The sequence below is a fragment of the Zootoca vivipara genome, chromosome 3 (assembly GCF_965207765.1).
Source record: "Zootoca vivipara chromosome 3, rZooViv2.hap1.1, whole genome shotgun sequence".
In the NCBI taxonomy this organism is placed as follows: Eukaryota; Metazoa; Chordata; class Lepidosauria; order Squamata; family Lacertidae; genus Zootoca; species Zootoca vivipara.
In genome coordinates this window covers 60,362,414-60,377,443 of record NC_142586.1, presented here as the reverse complement: position 1 = coordinate 60,377,443, position 15,030 = coordinate 60,362,414, and the positions used below count along the sequence as shown (strand labels likewise).

The following is a 15,030-nucleotide window of genomic DNA, read 5'->3' as shown; positions in this document are numbered from 1 at the left end:
TAAACTGAGATTTCAAAGATTGGCAAGATATTGTATGTGTTTATATGCTCTAACTTGCAGGTGCAAGCTAATAACCTGGCAATTGAATTTCAAACCAAGTGTAGTTTTCAAATGGTTTCTAAGTCAGCTCCACACAGAGTGTGTTATAGTACTGTAACAGGGTACATCATAGTATTGTAACTAAATAGAGTCATCGTAATCCAAAGCCTTTAGTCATGCAAGCCACATATCTTTTGGCCTCATAATTATATCTGTTTAGAGACAAGAGGGTAATTGTGAAATTAATCAATTCTGTTTGGGTCTCTGGACACATGCAAGTTCCTCAAGCAGACAATGGAACTAGTTTCATAAGCCCAGGAGACTTGTGTGTTTTTTCCTTCTCCAAGAGAAGACCCTCACCAATTGCCCCATAGCAAGCTGGTTTTCAGGGCCATCTCAACCATGTCGGGCACCCTGGTGCCCCCCTGCCAGCCCGGCGCCCTGGCGCCCTGCGCCACCCAGCCTACCCCTAGAGCCGGCCCTGCTGGTTTTGAAAGCAAGGGGCATTCCAAAAGTGGTTTGACTTGTGGCATGTTGATTAACTGTTCAAAGACAAAATGAAAAAATGACATTGCTCTAAAGGAGTCCCTTCTGTGAACCAAAGCAACCCTTGAGATCTTAAGCGCTTAAACCTTTCCAGAGTTAAAGCTGACATTAACAGGACAGAAAATAAAGGAGCTCATTCATTAAAACTTTGGTGCAGCTCAGCAGCTGAGCCAAATCTCCTTGTTGGAAGAACGTCCAGCAAGTTGGACGCAGATATTTAAATAATGGCAATCATTACCACAAGTAGTAGTAATGGCTTTGGGTGGCTTTAAAATGGATTTAGACAAATTCGTGGAGAAAGGGGCTTTGTAATGGCTGCTAACCAAGATGACCATGTTGTACCTCCACTATTAGAAGCAGTATGCCTCTGAAGACCATTTCCTGGAGATCACAAGTGAACTTCTGCTCAGGTCCTGCTTCCCACAATCATCTGGCTGGCCACTATGAGCATTCTGGACTAAATGGGCCTTGGCCTGATCTAGCACGTTGTCTCTTATGTTCTTAATGTCTTTTCCAATAGTATTGGAAAACTGCACGTGTCTAATTTTATGTTCTGCATAGCATGTAGCAAAGAAACCATGATTAGCCTCTGTGAGGTATTTCCAAGGAAATGCATTTAAAGTAGAGTGCCAAGCAACTAAACAACATAGTATTTCCCAATAGATAAAGTTGAGTGAAACTGTTTGATTTTTTGGAAATGTTTAACACACTCTCTCTCTCTCTCTATATATATATATATACACACACACATATATATATATTCCAGACGCCAGAGGGACAGAATATGCTGCAGTCTAATGTTAAATAGTTTCAATATACACACCCACCCATGCACCAATCTCATGGAATAAGTGTTTAGCTCAATTTTTTGCCAAGGAACTTGCCATTTTTTACATGCTAACTTTTTGGCATAGTCTCCACCTTAAGTAGCAAACATTCTGTTTTCAAACATTTGACCACAGTGAAGAATAAATATGAAAATGTGTGTGTTTTAACAACACAGCAGAGAAATAGATTGTAATCTTATTTGATCAAGCAAGCTTGGAGCTGTGATGCTGAAGAAACAAGCAAAGGGTTTCTGAGATGGAAACACATTCTGAACAAATTCATTACATTCATGGTCAAAAACCATATGAGAACAGACTTCAGAGTGTGACTTTCAACTCCCCCCCCCCGCTTTTTTCCATCACTACTGGTTAGTATTAAGCCAGATTTTCCAGAGATGGAAAAACCTTAAAAGTTAGGCCCTAATTACACACACACACACACACACACACAAACACACAGCATTCTACTGATTTTGGTGGAATTGTGCATGACTGTATTGTTCTAAGTATACATGTCTACTAAACTGAATGCTTGCAGAAGGGTAACATGTTGTCCTGCTTCTGAAAGATTTTACATTTGCCTTAAAGTTGGTTTAACAAGCCAATTACAACAATATGATTTCTCACTTTCTTAAGACCCTTTTCCAAAGTCAACAGGGAAAATGATGCTTCAGTCTAGGGGGGTGGGGGTGGGAATCTGCTTCTGCTTCGGGATCACAAACACTGGACCCTAAACAGAGGCAGGAGAGGAGGAGGAGCTGGGACAAGTGCATGGCAGGTAAAATTTCAGTATCTCCTTGCTCTGCTTTTGCTGTTGTCCTCCTTAAAAGGAATGAATACAGAGTTCAGGAAGTTAGAAATCCTACAAAGGGCAGACTCCTCCAGTGTCACTGTGGGTAGCGATAAGAGTAATTTAGTACTCAGGGCGTACTATCATCCCTCTGACCAAAAATGCCCAATCAATCTTGAGATGGAGGAAGAAATCAAAGGGTCACCTTAAGGAGGAAGTGCTATAATAACGAGTGGTTTCAATTACCATCATACAGACTAGGTGCATGTGTATAAAGGTAAAGGGACCCCTGACCATTAGGTCCAGTCGTGACCGACTCTGGGGTTGCGCGCTCATCTCGCATTATTGGCCGAGGGAGCCGGCATATAGCTTCCAGGTCATGTGGCCAGCATGACAAAGCCACTCCTGGCAAACCAGAGCAGCACATGGAAACGCCGTTTACCTTCCCGCTGTAGCGGTTCCTATTTATCTACTTGCATTTTGACGTGCTTTCGAACTGCTAGGTTGGCAGGAGCTGCGACCGAGCAACGGGAGCTCACCCCATCACAGGGATTCGAACCGCCAACCTTCTGATCAGCAAGCCCTAGGCTCAGTGGTTTAACCACAGCGCCACCTGGGTCCCATGCATGTGTATACAACACCCTAAATAATGGTTCCTTTGAACAGCTGCTCATGGAACCAACCAGAGTGGCACCCCAGACCTGGTGCAAGATGTTAAGTGTTGTTGAACTGATTAACAACAGTAAACATTGAGCTACAAAATGCAACATATGTCTTATGGACACTGTCACATTTGACTTCAATAGAAGAAACTTCCAAAAAATGAGAGGCTGGTTAAAAGAAAAAGTTGAAAGGAAAATGAAGAGGGTAAATTCTTTCCATAATGCTGGGAATTGTTCAAAACCACAATAACAGGAGCTCAGCTACAATGTATAATGTAGGTTGCAATGCCCCCTGCAATGCAGGAATCTCAACACACGAATTTGAAACCATACTGGACCCTGCGTATCTTTGCAAATGTGCTAGCAGTTTTATTGATGCAAGCACAAAATATGAATCATGAAAAAATAATCTAAAGTCACATCACTAAAAACATAAAGAACAAAAAAAATTAAATACATTAGAAGCAGGAAACCAACTAGGGAGGTGGTTATACCTTTGGACAACAAATGAGTCAAAAGTGTGCTGAAGATGGAAAACAGATTGTAGAGAAATTGAAGGAATTGCTTGCATCTGTCTTTCCAGCATAAGGATTCAGTATGAGAAACTAAGGCAAATTCTGATGCCAAGAGACAAAGTTCTAGGTTGAGCTATTAAAAGTAAATTTCATGTCACTTTAACTTTTTAGATTTAAGTGGTGATATATGCTCTGCCGTGTAAATGCTGAAACCACAGGTCAGATGCATTTCTAAATTTAGGACTCCCAACAAGTGGATGAATAAGGGCAGCGGAAGGCACACCTGCAGACAAACAAGAGAAGGAGCCAAACCACTATGATGTATGTGGCCTGGACTGACTACAGGACAAACACAACACTTCTTTTTCTATATAAGACACAAATAGAGATCACAAAAAGAAGTTACGGTGTGTCAGACACATAGTCCAGGGCAAACCTCATCACTGCCTCATTTTTAGAACTGTGGGTGGGAGAGAAAATGCAAGACTGCAATGTGTTAATCTCCTCCTGATTTCAGAAAATGCTATGGCTATTTGGCCTAATTAAAAAAAGATGTATCCCAATTTTATTATTAGGGCAGTAATCCTATGTGTGCCAGTCAGTAATTATGGTGCAATGCCATGTCTCCACATGGACTGCCTTCCTAGACAAAGGCAACCTCACCAAAGACCACCTTTTGTTAGGCAGGTGAATAGCCATTTGAGCAAATATGAAGGCCAACGAATAAGGTGAGTTGGGCAGGGGGAAGCTCATGAAAAAACAAAACAAAACTCTTCCTAACATTTTTGGGGAGAAGAAGGTTTAAATTAGGCTAAATGTGTGCTTTAGAGCTACATTCACAGGGGAGAAGTGAATAGCCACTGAGAATATTACTTAAATAAATAAAAAGATTTGTGAAGCAGTAAGCAGTAAGTACATGTTGCTACTTCTTCTACAAATTTACCTAAGAACAAAGTGTGAAGAGGTTAGGACATTAGTGGAAACCTTTGCTGTTCAGGAAACTAAACAGAGGAGTTTGTTTTTAAGTGTGCCTACAACCAAGCAGGGGACGTGGGTGGCGCTGTGGATTAAACCACAGAGCCTAGGGCTTGCTGATCAGAAGGTCGGCGATTCGAATCCCTGTGACGCGGCGGGGTGAGCTCCCGTTGCTTGGTCCCTGCTCCTGCAAACTTAGCAGTTCGAAAGCACATAAAAGTGCAAGTAGATAAATAGGTACTGCTCCAGCGGGAAGGTAAACGGTGTTTCCATGCTCTGCTCTGGTTTGCCAGAAGCGGCGTAGTCATGCTGGCCACATGACCCAGAAGCTGTACGCCGGTTCCCTCAGCCAGTAAAGCGAGATGAGCGCCGCAACCCCAGAGTTGTCCGTGATTGGACTTAATAGTCAGGGGTACATTCAAATTTTATAATTCAGAAAACTGCAAAGAAGTCACAAACGGCATGAAAGAAAATATTCAGTTGAGGCCCATGGTATTCACAGAACAATCATAACATATAACCCATTTTGTCAGGGACACAAATATCACTTCAGTACAAGGGAAATAAGACTGAGATTCCTGCATTGCAGGGGGTTGGACTAAATGACCCTCGGGGTCCCTTCCAACTCTGCAATTCTATTATTCTAAGATATCCACTCAACTGAACTGTGATCTCAGCGAACATGCACAACACCTGAGACATGCACAATCAATAGGCAAAAACAGTCCTTATTTTGGTAAGAATATGTATGTTGGTTACTTCCACAAAACAGCCCCTAAGGCTCTGCTTTTCTGAAAACAGCTGGAAGATAGAGATTCCACAGAGCACTTAAAGACAATACTATGTTATCAAGGCACATGGAGTTTCTCTTTTCTGCAACCCCTCCTCAAATTCTGCACAATTTTTTTCTTAAAATAGGGTAACCTTTCCTTTAATTCTGCCATGCTTAAGTAATCCAGTCACAATGTAAGAATGAAATCATTCCATACCATTAAAACCATATTTCTCACAAACCTACCAATACATGAATGCATAAGCACAAGTTCCAAACAAGATTCCACTGATGCCATGAGCGGTAAGAAAATAATTTTTCTACCTCTCTGTACAATTCCAACTCCAAATGCTGCCACCTTTCTATTTATTTATCTTGGGCAAAATTCAATTTGTCCTACCAGCGCTGTTGTTCTAGTTGAGCCACCCACTAACTGATGAGAAGGGGAGGCAATTTTTGCTGAATTTCCTTGCCCACCTTGCAGCCCCTCCTCCCCTTGCTTTAGCAGTTGCCGCGCGCTGAATCAAAAGGCCTTCCGCTTGTACATGAGCACCAATTGGACACACAGCCCCCTGGATGCACTTTTATAAGCCTTTAAACCTTAGTTTAAGCTTCAGTTGCATTATGAGTTGCTACCCTTCACTTTATCTGCAAAATAATACTCCCATAACCAGGGAGCATATGAAGCCTTCCTATCCTAGACCAGAAATAGTGCACAAGCATACCGAAATCTTTTATAATTTGATGAAAGACAGGATTGTGCTCTCATACAAATTACGCAACCATTGGGTTTTGGCCACTAATGCCAGATAACAAAGAGAGCATTATATCTACAGCCCTACCAGCTTGCTTTAAGTCTTCATTTCTTGATACTCTGTCTCTTAGAGAGAATTCGTCCTATGGTTGAACTGTTTGGTACACATAAGAGTGAGTGAATCAGTCAAAAGACCTGCTGAGAGATTGATAGTTACGTTCTCTTGTGTTTAGTATCATTGTAGATGCCACAATGAATCTTAAATTTGATTTGTATAGTGCTAACCCAAAATAAATGCTTTTCTGACAAAGAAAAATTCTACTATTGTTAGCAATGCAATTATGACTGGGGGAAGAAACCAAATTACAGTGTTAAAAGAATTGTCAGCTAAAATCTCCAGGCTCAATTTTCAGCAAAAAACAGAGCTTGATTGTCCCAATACCATGTCATTTTTAAAGACTTAGAAGTGAGAAATGAATACATAGATTAAATTTTACATGAAAGTAACTTGAGACAAAAATGGGACACAGTTCTGCTTCTATTTAAAATCAACAGTTTCCCCCCCCAATAATACTAGGAAGAAACTGTGCTTAGCAGACCAAAACTTGACACAGTGTAAATGCATAAAGCTACACTTTCAGGCTCTCCAGCAGAAGGTGTGGCTCTCAAAGTGGATATGCACATACTTATATGTGACATTTACAAAGAATACTAATGCTGTGTGTACACATTATAACTTTAAAGCACGTCTGAAGCATATTATTTTACTCAGAAAGAATTCTGGACACTGTAGTCTGTTAAGTGCTGCTGGGAACTGTAACTCTGTGAGAGGTAAACTACAGTTCCCACAATTATTTGTTGGGAAACAATGTGCTCTAAAGATACAGTGTGTACACAGCTTTAGTTTTTAATCAGATCTAGTTGGGAAGTTTTGTTTCAGAGTTACTCATAACAATTTTCAGGATAACTAACACACAAATCAAATTAAACCATTTTGTCCCTTTTGCCAAGTTTAATTGAAACTAGGTATCACCAGTCAGCACAGCCATCTGTTTCCAGTTGTCCATCCACAGAATATAAAAAAGGACAGAGGGCTTGGCTCCCAAGCAGGTTGGACCCACCGAACCTTCTATTTTTCAAATTAAGCCCAGGTTCTTTGATCCATAGAAGAAACATTGTTACTTGCAACAGAGCAACAGACTTTTTTGCCTTATTAGAAAAAACTACAGTAAATGCAAAAATGTCTTACCTTAAAAACAAGTGACTTGAAATTTATATACCCCCTAGGTGACCAAGGTTAGTCATACCTAGAGCAGACCCACTGAATTCAATGAACTTAAATAACTACTATGAGTATGACTTAGGAGGCTATAATTCAGCAAGTATTAAGAACTGAAATGGTAGCAAGAGTCAAATTGTGATGGAAATTATTTATATGACCATTAAGAGTTTTGTTTCTTACCTGTCTTGGCCCTTTCCTGCTCTTCACTACTTTTTCACACCTTCTTCATTTCATATGCCATGTTTTGTTATTGCACCCCAATTGGAATTTACGCTGGGTTTCAGCCTGCTCTTACTTGTATTATGGAGTTGCATAATTCACAGAAGAGCCTGTTCTTAATGTGAGTACTATTTCTAAACCTGAGAATAAATCATCAGAGTATATCTATATATATTTCTAGTGATTCAGACTGCATTTTTGCCAATAAATAATCACTGTGAGGAAAGTGGGTAGGCCTTTGGTTCATTTGGAATCCTGTCTCTAACCAGGAAGAACCACAGAGCTCAGCATTGGTTTCCACCATTTTTGTGCTCTCTAGCCAAGGCTGCTTGCCTCCTCCCTTGCCTTACTTGTAAGTAGACTTCTACACAGGAGCAGGTCCTTATTCACACACATACTATTATTCATGAGGAGATATCTGGCTGACAGGAGAAGCCAACTGCTCCCTGCCTTCACAGCAGGGCTGCTGTTTCCCCCAGTGGCTCCCCAGAGTCCTCTACCTCTTTTACCTCCCCCTTGACTCTTGTCATGCGCCCTGCTTCTACCACTGGGAGATTAGAAAAGATGTGAGGGAGCCACCAGTTCAGAATCTGCCAAAGACATCTGCTGAAAGAGAAGAGGACATTATTTATGTAAGCTACTACGGCGGCAAGAATTCTGATAGCACAAAAATGGAAGACTGGAGAAATTCCAACTAAAGAACATTGGCAAGAGAAATGGATGAACTATGCAGAACTGGCAAAAATTTATGGTCAGACAACAGTGACTTTGAAAAAGAGTGGGAAACACTTATAATATATTTGCAGAAACAAAGGAAGACTGTTGACTTGATGGCAGGATTTAAATAAACACTCACACTCACAAAGAACATTTAAATTAACAAAGAAATGATATAGTGGACTTTTAAGCAGTATGTAATAAGGGGAAAACAAACCAGAAGTGGAAGCTGGGGGAAGCCCGGGAGGGAAGGGAAGAGGTGATGAAATATAAATGTTATTGATATGAGCTGTATGTAGTGATAGAAAAAGAAAAGTGAATAAAAATTTAATAATAATAATAATAAAGAATTTGTCAAAGACATCCCTACAAAGTTTCTTTATATACCCTGTGTAGGGTATATAAAAGGGTTGCAAATGCTTTCCATGATTATAGAAGATTCTTTTGACAGAATTAGTGATAAACACAATCAGTCTCATACTATCCTTTAAAGCAAATTCCTTGCAACCAAGACCATAAACAAGGCTAATGAAAAAACAAGTTAAATTGATGAATCATTAAGACTTTTATTTTATTTGGTAATGTGGTTTGCTTCCTGCTGGGTACAAGATGTCCATGGAGCATTTCATGCATCTGGAGCAAACAAAAGCAGTAGCTGATTATTTAAGATAAGAAGCATTCCATGCTATGTATCCAAGATTAGAATTTGGCCTAGAGACAGCAGAACTACTACGGTATCACTAGGAGCCAGCACACCACAGTAAATTGATTGTAAAGCGACAATAAATCTTTTGCCACAATGTGAACAAAAATAATTGATGTCCAAGAAAACATTTCTCTCTTCCTCTCTCATTGAGCTTGGATTATACATGGATGGGTAAGTAACAGACTCAATTTCTTGCTTTACTGGCTATGGGAATTACTGAATGGGGGACAGTAGAATCTTTTAAAGTTTACTTTGAAGGAAGTAAAGATTAGAGGAACTAGAAAGTTAATTTGCACATCCCCAGATTCAGCTGGAGAAACACACTTGTCAACCAAATACGGAAAGAAAACAAATCCCCATTCTTATTTTTGGCCTCATTAACAGAGCTTCTAAGCCAATATCAGCCCCACTGAAACCACTGGATGATGCAGATCTCAGCAGAAAACATGGCCAATGCAATATTGGAATTTATTTAGGATGGCTCTTATTTAGCCTTAACAGAACTGAATAAAAACATTTGATACCAAAGTCCCCAATGGGACTTGTCCTTTTAGGTTTCACAAAAAGGGAGTTAAAATCATTGCCTAAACCCAACTTCACAGTCATCCTATGACATGATTACACAGATGAAAAGCAGACTTTGAAAATCCCTTCTCTTTTCAAGCAATGCGACTAAAAAGATCACAATAACCTGCAGAACAGAAAAGGCAGCACATTTCTTTTTTTTCAAATATATTTTTATTAATTGTTTTATATAACACAGATTTTAAAAATACAAAAACATAGAAATACAAAAATACAAAAATACAAAAATACATCAACATCAAACAGAACAAAACAAAAACATATCATCTTCAATCCATTTTTATATTCATTGTCTTTTGGCTTCCCCAATTCCCCACTATCTGATTTCCTTTTTTATATACATCTGTAGCAGTTTCTATTTCGTCTTTCTTACCCATCGCATAATCCCTTTAACTCCTCTTATTTTCATCTTTCTACCATCCACCAAAATTTACTACTTTTAACCTCATATTTTCTCCCTATTGCCTTAACTTCTTTATTTCCCTGGATATTCAGAGTCCTAATTATCAAATACCTTCCCTATATATATTTTAAACCTCCTCCATTCTTTTTCAACTTTGTCACTTGTTTGGTCCCGGAGTCTTCCTGTCAATTCTGCCAGTTCCATATAGTCCAGCATTTTCATTTGCCATTCCTGTAACGAGGGCAATTCCTCTTTTTTCCAATATTTTGCTATTAAAATCCTAGCAGCTGTGGTGGCGTACATGAACAAAGTAACATCGTCTTTGGGAATTTCTTCCCCTACTATTCCAAGTAGAAAGGCTTCCGGTTTCTTCAAAAATGTATTTTTATAAATCTTTTTCATTTCATTATAAATCATTTCCCAGAAGCCTTTTATCTTAGGGCATGTCCACCACATATGGTAGAATGAGCCAACATCCTCTTTACATTTCCAACATTTATTGTCACTTTTGTGGTACATTTTCGCTAACTTAACCGGCGTCAAATACCATCTGTACATCATTTTCATCAAATTCTCCTTCAACACAGTACATGCCGTAAACTTCATACCCTTTTTCCACAATTTTTCCCAATCCGACATCATCACATTATGACCCAAATCCTTGGCCCATTCAATCATAACCGATTTTGTTTGTTCATCTTTCAAATGCCATTCTAACAGCAAATTATACATTCTGGACAAATTCTTGCTATCTGTCTGTAATAATTCTATTTCTAATTTCGACTTTTCTGATTGGAATCCTATTTTTTTATCTAACTTGAATGCTTCATTTATCTGCACATACTGAAACCAATCGCTCAACCTATCTTTCAATTGTTCATATGGCCTTAACTTAAATTGGTTTCCCTCCTCCATCAAAATGTCTTTGTATTTCAGCCTATTCTCATCCATGTTTGTCCTTTTAGGTTTCTTTGCCTCAAGTGGCGAAATCCACCTACCGGTAGGAGTTTTTCTTTCCAACAAATCTTTATATCTAATCCATACATTAAACAATGATTTCCTAATTATATGATTTTTAAAACCTTTATGCAACTTTACCTTATCATACCATAAATATGCATGCCACCCAAATGCATTATCATGGCCCTCCAAATCCAACAAATCATCATTGTCTAGCAAAAACCATTCCTTCAGCCAACAGAAAGCTGCAGCTTCAAAATAAATCTTTAAGTCTGGCAAAGAGAATCCTCCTCTTTCTTTTACATCTGTCAAAAGTTTATATTTAATCCTAGGTTTCTTCCCTTGCCAGACAAATTTAGACAATGTCTTCTGCCATTCTTGAAAGCATTTCATCTTATCTACTATCGGAAGAGCCTGAAATAAAAATAACATTCTCGGCAATACATTCATTTTAACAGTTGCTATTCTACCCATTAAGGACAATTTCAACCTTGACCATATTTCCAGGTCTCTTTTAATTTCATTCCATAACTTCTCATAATTATCCTTATAAAGATTCAGATTTTTTGATGTCATATTTACTCCTAGGTATTTCACCTTTTTCACACATTTCAGTCCTGTGCACTCCTCTACTCTTTGTTTCTCTTGCATCGTCAAATTCTTTTCTAATACTTTAGTTTTCCCTTTATTTAACTTAAAACCTGCCACTCTACCAAACTCTTGAATTATCTGCAATACTCTTACAGCACTATGTTCAGGGTTCTGCAAAGTCAATACTAAATCATCTGCAAAGGATTTTAACTTATATTGTTTTGTACCCACTGTAATTCCTTTAACACCTTCATCACTCCTTATCATATTCAGCAAAACCTCCAGGACAGAAATAAATAGCAGGGGGGAGAGTGGGCACCCTTGTCTTGTTCCTTTCTCAATTCTTATCTCTTCTGAGACCACATTATTTACAATAATTTTCGCTCTTTGCTCAGAATAGATACCATTAATCCCATTAGCAAAATTTTGGCCAACCTCCATTTTTGCAAAGTTTCGTTTCATAAAAGTCCAAGAAATATTATCAAAAGCTTTTTCGGCATCCACAAAAATTAACATTGCTTTGGTGTTTATTTTCATTTCCAATCTCTCCAAAATGTCTATTATAATTCTTACATTGTCCTTCATATGCCTTCCAGGCAGAAATCCTGTCTGGTCCTTATGTATCAAATCCTTCAACACCCTTTTCAATCTCGATGCCAAAATGCTAGCATATATCTTATAATCCACGTTTAGTAAGGAAATTGGCCTATAATTTTTGACCTGCGTCTTATCTACGTCTGGTTTTGGTATCAGAGAGATAAAAGCGTCTTTCCAAGTCTCTGGTGCCTTGCCCCCCCCCTAAAATCTCATTTGCCACCTCCATTAATGGTTGAATCAACCAGTTTTTTAATGTTTTGTAATACTTGGAGGTCAGTCCATCAGGTCCTGGGGCCTTGTCGTTTTTCAACTCTTGGATTGCTATTTCAACCTCTTGTCTTGTAATCAACCCATTCAGTAGGTTCTTTTGCTGTACTGGAATTTTCTGTAGTCAATTTTCCTTTATAAACTTCTCTATTCCATCTAAATCTTCTTTCTCCCTTTTGTATAATTGTTTATAATATCTTGTAAAGCATTTCCTTATCTCTGCAGGGTTCCTTTCCTTATCTCTGCAGGGTTCTCAATGGATTTTCCTTCATCCATAATCATTATCTTTATTTTCCTTTTGCCTTTTCTTCAATTGCCAGGCCAACAATTTCCCACATTTATTAGCTGATTCAAATGATCTTTGCTTCATTCTTCTAATTTTCCATTCGATTTCTTCATTTATTATTTGGGAATACTGTACTTGCAAGGCTTTTATCTCTTTTTGGACTTCCTGACTTTTTGGATTGTCTCTCAACTTTTTTTCTTTTTCTTTCAACTTGCCCAAAATATTTTCCTTCTTTTCATTTCTCGCCTTCTTCCAAATTGCATTCTGCTGGATCAAAAATCCTCTCATTACTGCTTTGCTAGCATCCCAAACCACTCTAATATTCGATCCTTTATTCAAATTTAGTTCAAAATAGTCCTTCAATATCTTCTGGGCCTTATTGTTTATCTGCTCATTTCTCAATAAGGAATCGTTCATTCTCCATCTAAACGAACCCTGCAGATATTGTTTTAACTCCATTAATACTGCGTTGTGGTCTGAATAAGTTCTGGGGCATATCTCGCTTTTTGTGACTTTTGGACACAAGTCCTTTGTAATCCAAATGTAGTCCAGTCTACTTCCTGACTTTTGCGAGTCCGAGAAAAAAGTGAACTCTTTTTCCAACGGATTTCTCAGCCTCCATACATCTACTAAATCAAGGTTCTCCACTAAATCAAAGAATGTCTTTGGGAGCCTTCCATCATTAGATAACTTTTGTCTTTGAGATCTATCCATCATAATTGACACCGCTCCATTAAAATCTCCCATCATTATAATCTTATAATCCAAATAGTCCAACAACGCAGTATGTATATTTTTAAAGAAGTCTGATTCAGCTTCATTTGGTGCATATATTCCAAGTATCAAACACTTTTCGCCTTGCATAGATATTTCCACTGCAATATATCTCCCTGCTTCATCCTTGAACAGCAATTTAGGATTATATTTTTCCTTTACATAAATGACTATTCTTCTTTTCTTAACTTTGTCGGAAGATATAAATTCTTGACCCAATGACTTGTTTTGTAGAATTTTCCTATGAGTCCTAATTACATGAGTCTCTTGTAGACAAATAATATCCAAATTCTGTTTTTTAACCACATGATATATCTTCCTTCTCTTAAAGCATGAATTTAGTCCATTCACGTTCCACGAAAGTACTCTTAACGCCATCTTGTCTTACTCTGTAGTTGGCTCGTCTTCCCCTGGCCCTGCGCCTGTCCCCGATCCTGCTCTTGCAAACAGATCTGGATCGAAAGCTCCTGGTCCTGCCCCTGCTCCCAAATCTTGGCTTCCTCCAATTGGTGTCTTAAGAAAAGGCAGCACATTTCACTGCCAAGTATGCACAAGTTTTTCTTCTCAAATCCTCTAAGCCCTTCACAGTATGAAAACTGAATAGCAACACAACAACAATAATTAAAAAAAACCCAAAACCAAGCCCTCTAAAGGTTTGAAAGCGAGTCCCCCAACGTTTCTGACCCAGTAGTGTCGTGTTACTTCAACATAAACTACAAATGTCCTTTGGCTGGATCATCATTTATTTATACCTTGCCCTTCATATCAATCCCACCGTGGGTAACAACAATATTCAAACAACCAAAAATAAAATACAAAATGAACAAACAACTAGTAAAACCAATAAAACTATCAAGAAAAAGAACAGGTAATGAGCAGCAGACCCTATCAATATCACCGCAGCAGTGACCTACCATTTAAAAGAGCTCAGGAACTCAGAGGGGTCTCTCACTGGCCTTAGCCCAACCTCACTGTCTGGCCCCAGGGCCTGGTGCGGACAGCTACAGTCAATTGGATGACTACTGCTGCCTGGGGGTGAGCCATGGGTCTTCAGCTATGAAAAAAATATGGACACACCTGGATCAGGTTACCTGAAAAACAGCCTATGGGAAAATTCTTGTGGCACCACACCTTACAGAATATCATAGGGGGTGATCCCAGTGCTTTTTTTCAGGGGGTACTCAAGGGTACACAGTACCGACTCTTCTTTTTGTTGCTGTTAAAAAGTGTGGCACTTACTGTAACAACTTCATGGCGAGTACCAGCACCTATTTTTCTAGGGAAAAAACACTGGGTGACCCAAAAAATGGACACTTTCTGTTGTCTTTGTACTGTGGAATGCTCTTCCTACTGCCATATGTGAAGCAGCAACCACCAGTTGCTTTAGACATCTTGTGAATATTTCTTTTTGCAGAAGTTTTCCCTGGTCCCTTTACATGTTTGAAACTTCTGAATTCTGTTTAGCTGCTTTTATGAGGTTTTATATTGGTGTTTTACTGGTTTAAGGCTGTGTCATGAAGTTCCGTCCCCTAAGCCACCAACCAGTCACGGACTTACCCGCCCAGTCCCTTCTCCAGAGGGCAAACTGGGCTCCGGTAAGAACAGACCGGTGCGGCTAGGGATTTACACAGGTGGAACCGCTCCAACCTGTGGGTAACCTTGCTGCCACCAAGGTTCCTCCTCCGAGGTAACCCGCCAATTCTCTGACCCAGTAGAATGGTCTAGTGGTTAGGCCTGAATTTAGCTCTGGCGCCAGAAGTAAG

General features: G+C 39.1%; 1 protein-coding gene across 6 annotated transcripts in view; it reads right to left on the bottom strand.

Moving 5' to 3' along the window:
- ADGRG6 (adhesion G protein-coupled receptor G6) overlaps window positions 1-15,030 on the bottom strand; it is a 101,100-nt gene that overhangs the window by 63,811 nt on the left and 22,259 nt on the right. The window lies entirely within an intron of this gene.